The following is a 6,011-nucleotide window of genomic DNA, read 5'->3' as shown; positions in this document are numbered from 1 at the left end:
TTATTTGCATGCCCAGGGAAATGAAAAAGCTATCAAAGTTTTGTGTTGTCTATTTTTCTTTTATTTTTCTTCTCTCGTTGGGCGATTTTTTCCTTTAGGTTTTTTTTTTCGTGTTTTTTCTTTTTTTTTTTTTTTTTTTTGTGTGTGTGTTGGGTTATTTTCCCCTTTCTTTTCGCAGAACTAAATAGGGTGACACGCTCCGTTGGAGGAAACAGAATACAATTCCTCCTTCTGTAAAAAGTCACCAAATCTCACGGTTTCGGGAAACAGGATCTCGGCTTCACTTCACTGTTTTGGTCAACAGAGAGAGAGAGAGAGAAATTCGTGGTGTGGTTCGTGTGTTACAGCCTCGGAGGTCCCGTTCGAGTGGCACAGCTGAGATTTCTGATCGTAATCTAAGAAGGAAATAGCTGCCTTTTAGGAGACGTAACCGTTTCCACCACAGCATTTTACCTATCCCTAAAATGCAAATTAATCCCTAATTTCAATAGCCGCTTCGTCAGGGAGCCTGAGGAAGGGGCTGATTAATAAGTATACTCCAGAGACAAATTATCCCTTCGAATAAGGTTATCAGTTCAAATTGTAGAAGTGCTTCCCAGACGTGAAAATAGTTAGGTTCGTGACAAAGAGATAATTGATTAAAGGGAAAAAAAAAAAAATGAAACCACCGCAGAAGTACTAAATCTCTGCACATTGGAAGGGGTGACAATTTGTCTGAGAAAAAAAAAATCGTCACTACGAAAATATTCCCCGCAGCGGCTGTCGCTCTGAATCGATAGGAGAGCAGAAAACGCTTAATGCCTGTCACCGACGAGCAGGGCTGCGGAGCTGGTTTATCTTTACATTAAATCTGGGACATATTAGCCGTTCCGTGATCTAGAGTCTCCCCGCTCTGCCTCTTGCAGCCGCGATTGACTCTGAAGGGAATCAGATGTGCGAGAGCGGCCGAAACGCGCTAAGCCCGAGGATCCCGCACGAGTCCCAGCGCCGTCGCGGTGGGGATGAGATCGATAGGGAGAGCAAGGAAGGGAGGAAAATGGATGTTAAAGCTGTCGGAGGGCGCTCCCGCAGCCTCCTCGCCCGTCCCGGCTCCGACGGCTCCTTCCGCCGCTCCGCAGCAGGTACCGACCTGCCCGGGGGGACCCGCGGCTTCGGGGGGCACCGGGGGGGCCGGGGGGGAGCCTCGGGGCTTTCTGATCCTGCCCTGTTTCTGTTCCTTTCCCTCCCCCTAGATCCCGTTTTCCCGCAGAGCCTCAACCCCTCGCTCCGCTCCGCGGGGCTGCGCGCCCTGCCCGTCCCACACAGCTCAGGATGGTTTTTTTTTTTTTTTGTTTTCCGAGGGAATGGGTGCTTCTTCTTGTCGATTTCCCCCCGTCTTCTCAGATTTCTGTAGCTTTCTTGTAGGCATGTTGTTTTCATTTCTCGACTTTTTCGAATAACTTTAAATCTATCGAACAACCTGTGACCCATATGTCTGTCCGATTAATTCTTTTTATAGGATGATGATGAAAGAGAGATGAATCTCTCTATATAGCGATCTGTTAATGAAATTATATATATATATATATTCAAAACACCTCTCTGGGGTCACTTTTATTTCCGGACTTTAAAATGCAGTCCGGGTTTTTAGGCAGTTTGGATGAGGCGCTGATTATTTGATGTCGGAGAATCGCATATTCAGACTTCCTGAAGAAATAAATAAAAAAAAAAAGAAAAAAAAAGAAAGGGGATGGGGGAGAAAGGACATTTAAACCGTTTTCCACCAGAAAGATATTTTTCCTGCGCTCCCTTCGAAAATCTCAATGGACATTTAAGGCGTTGGATATGGCCGTGTTTTGCCATTCGCACGTTTCGAACATTGAAGCCGGGTGCCATCAGAGAGTAAAATATCTACAGCATCTTTTTCTCTTCAAAGGCAGGGTTTTCTGTGACTTCTCAGCAGGGGACCACAGGAGTGGTCACTAAGGAAAACATATTTATTCCATTACCCGCTTCCCCCCACCACCCCCGGTGAGCCTAATCGCTTCACCCCAAGAGACGTGGCGTGTAAAACCGACAGCAGGTAGCCGACGGGGGCTAGTCAGTCAGAGAAAAATTATAGACGACGGCGAGAAAATGGCAAAGCAAGCCCTGTTTCTGTGCATCCCCAGTGCCCCTTCGCCCAGCCTCTCTTCCTTGCTCTCCGGGATTGGGGCTGGATGGGAGGACTAGGGGTGTTAGGGGTGAATTAGCACTTGCAGCTTTCCCAGCGCAGGGTGCGCGGCGGGACCGCAGCGGCTCTCCCCGAGATGCAGGTCCCCTCCAAAACAGGCTTGGGAGAAGGTTAAGGGTGGCTTAATTTTCGACTGGGCTGGAGCAGGAGGGAGAGGCATCGGCTCCCCCTGCACCTGAGACCCCTCGGGATGCTCCCAAAACCTGGGGCCAACGTGGCCCCAGCCTCCAGGACCAGAGTACAGCATCTTCTAGCTCAGAAGCCAAGAGATGGGAACTCAAACATCTCTGATCAGGGAGGTGGTGGAGTCCCTGTCCCTGGAGGTGTTTAAAAGACGGGTGGATGAGGTGCTTAGGGATACGGTTTAGTAGCGGACAGGTACGGTTGGGCTCGAGGATCTCTAAAGACTTTTCCAACGCAGTGATTCTATGCTTCTACGATTCTATGAACTGGACCGGAGCGCACACAGAGTGCCCCAGGGTTCAACCTGGACCGCAGGGAGCCTCGCTGCGGCCTCGTCTGTTATAGAATCGTACAAGCGTAGAAGCATAGACTCGTAGAACGGTTTGGGTCGGAAGGGACCTTAAAGATGCCCCAGTACCAACCCTCCTGCCATGGGCAGGGACACCTCCCACCAGACCAGGCTCACCCTGCCAGGAGCAGGGGCACCGGCGGCCCTCAAGCAGCCACCGTGAGCGGGGTTAGAGGGGCGCTTGTCGGGGCGGGGGTCGCATTTCTGCTCCCGCTCCAGCGGCGCTGGGCGGCCGCACACGGAGGAGGCGAAGGGCTCAGGACTCCGTTCAGTGCTCGCTGGAGAGGCCCGAGATCCGGGGGCCGTCGCGAGTCCTGCCCCGGCGCGGCGCTCCCGGCCTTTTCCCGGCCTGTTCCGTCGGCCCCGCAGCCTCGGGGCTCGGTTAGAAACTGCGGAAAATTAAAAAAAACCCCAAATATTCTTTTCCCTGCTGCGGAATATAAGTGAGATCAGCGCACGGGAATAAGCGCGAGGCTTCCCAGGCTGGTGGAAACGCCGAAGAATTGTATTAAAAGAACGCAAAGCACGGATAGAAGACGCTCGTGTTAAAAATATAAATATTCCGATGATTGCGTTTTATAGCGCTTAAATTATTACCTTAATTTGGAACTGAGCAGTCACGAGAACGAATAACACTTTAAGACGAAGCTCCAGCTCACATTTATCGTTCGTTTCAGGCGAACGATTTTTAAAGATAATCTTTTCATTACTCCAGTCACAAAACAAACCTTTGCAAACGCTAAATGAGGGTTGAAGAAATCTCTGGCTTTGCTTTTTTTATTGCTTTTCTATAAATTTAACTCTTATTTCACTGTTGTCTGAGGAAAAAAATGTGAAAACATGTACGGAATTAAATGAAATTAGGTAGCGTTAAATCACTGCTGTTTAGGGTAGAATCACTAATTGGAAATATTTATGTTTGCGAGGCTGGGATTTCAGCAGTAAGAAGATAAGGTCTATCTCCTTTTTATTGTAACGCGGCTCTACGAGAACATTGCTACCATGGCATTGTAAGAAATTATATGTAGTTAAACAACATCTTTTAAGCAAGGCTTGCGTCTTTTTATGGTAACCCTCGGTCTTTAGACAGGGCTGGTTCTCATATTACATGAAATGTACTTTAAGAAGTACTACCTGCTCCAGCTGTCCAGGAAAAACTGAATTATGGAACTAGGAAACATATGGCAGTCGCATATTGCACGAGTAAGGTACATATGAAAGTTATAAATTTCTTTTTTAAGTAACCATTGTAAACGGATTTTTATAGGTTTCACAGTATGTATTACATCTGTAATTTTAATTTTTGCAATATACCTTTTTAAAGATACCTATGTTTTCTGTACTCCGGGGAAGGAAATGCAAAGAGACGTTTATGCGTAAAAAAACCTGCTGCGAGTAAAACAAACAAGCAAGGTAAATAAACGGGGAGCGGAGCTCCTCACAATGGAAAGGACACTATGCCATCTATTGGCAAACCAGTTATTTACAAAGCCAAGGGTACCCAACAGAGAGTTTCCGTTCTTTAAATACTGCGCAGCAAAGTGTCGCACTCATAGTTTTGGTGTATTGCAAACAAATGAATAAAGACATTTCCATGGAGATCCGGGGAGGTGAAAAAAAAAGAAAAAAATACCGAAAGAAGAAAGCAAAGACAGTTAGTGAATTTATACCTCTCAAATTAGGTCATTAACTCACAGGGGGATTTTGCAGCTAATTGCAAACTCCCTTCTTGGTGCGCCCGAGTGGGAGAGGGTTAGCTTTTCGATCGTTTTATTACTGAACCATGTCAAAGAAGACTTTTTCCGTTCGTTTTCCTTTTCTTTTTCCTTTTTTCTTTTTCTTTTTTTTGTCTTTGTCTTTTTTGTCTTTTTTTGTCTTTTTTTGTATTTTTTGTCTTTTTTTGTCTTTTTTGTCCTTTTTTGTCCTTTTTTTGTCTTTTTTCTTTTTCTTTTTTGTCTTTTTTCTTTTCCTTTTTCTTTTTGTCTTTTTTCTTTTTCTTTTTCTTTTTCTTTTTCTTTTTCTTTTTCTTTTTCTTTTTCTTTTTCTTTTATTTTCCCTTTTCTTTTTTTTTATTTTCTTTCTCACACAAGGTTACTTAAGGACTTTACGACCACGAAACAGCCCAGTAGGCAGCTTTAGAAGCTGACCTCACAGTCCCTGCTCAGTTAAGGCTTCCTCGGAACGAGCCTGAGTGCAGGATCGGGCCTCCCCTTCCACGCCTCCCCCCAGACGCGACCCTTGGAGGCTCCGTCGGGCGGAGGGCGGCGGAGCAGGAGATGCGCGGCTCTGCCTCGCGGACCCGGCGGAAAGGTTTATTCCGCAGAAGAGAGCTGCTGGTGCTTTCCCCGTTTCTACGGAGAGGGAGGAAAAGATATTTCCCCGTCAGCTATAAATAAACCTAAACAACCGGACGGATGTGAAGGGAAGAGTCAATTTTTTCCTGTTCCAAGCGCAGATCAATTTCTGAACGAAAATCCCTGCCTCTCCGCCTCGAACTGCTTTTCTTCCTCCTTCTCTCACTTGCTAAGGACTTGACTTTTCCCCTGCCATAACTAACCCGATACTGGGAAACACGAGAGCGCCTTGTTTTTAGTTTTCAACGTTGTAATCTCCCCTTCGCCGTCCCGCAGAACGCGGCTCTGCGGTTCTCGCCTTGCTGTGTGCACTGGGGCGAGGGTGGGGAGGGGGAAGAAATTCCTGGGAGCACCTGTATTTCTCAGCTTGAAAGGTTAATCTTTCCACACACACAGAAAAAGAAAAAAAAAATCCCTAAAAATAAAAAACGATTCCCTCCGTCTAAAACCAGACCCCAGAGGACAGGAAAATATAAAATCCAGACCCTACACTTATACTCTTTTACTGCTCTTCTCGGTGTGAACGTGTGAGTAGATGGTGTTTTACAAAGTTGTCTGAATTTCTTGAAAGGCCGTTCCTGTGTTTATATGCGAGGGGAATTGAAAAGTCTCTCTGACTGGAACTCACCTTCTCCGGCTGGTTTTTAGGCTGGGAGCCCGGAGGCTTCGACTCGGAGCCTCACGCCCGGATTTTCGCATCACCCCCGCGCATCCCTCGCTGGTGGAGGAGCGCAAACACCTTTTCTGCTTTTGTCCTCGCAAAAAAAACCCAAAACCAAACCCAAAACCCTCGAAGCCGAGCCGCGGTCTGTCGAGGGACCGTGCCAGGGCACCGCGCATCCCGGGATGCAACCGGGGTTCCCTGCATCCCTGCCAGAGCATCCCATCGCCTCGGCTGCTCCTCGCCTCTTTT

The sequence above is a fragment of the Phaenicophaeus curvirostris genome, chromosome 2 (genome assembly GCF_032191515.1).
Source record: "Phaenicophaeus curvirostris isolate KB17595 chromosome 2, BPBGC_Pcur_1.0, whole genome shotgun sequence".
In the NCBI taxonomy this organism is placed as follows: Eukaryota; Metazoa; Chordata; class Aves; order Cuculiformes; family Cuculidae; genus Phaenicophaeus; species Phaenicophaeus curvirostris.
The sequence above is the reverse complement of the archived record's forward strand: the minus strand, read 5'-3'. Positions refer to the sequence as shown.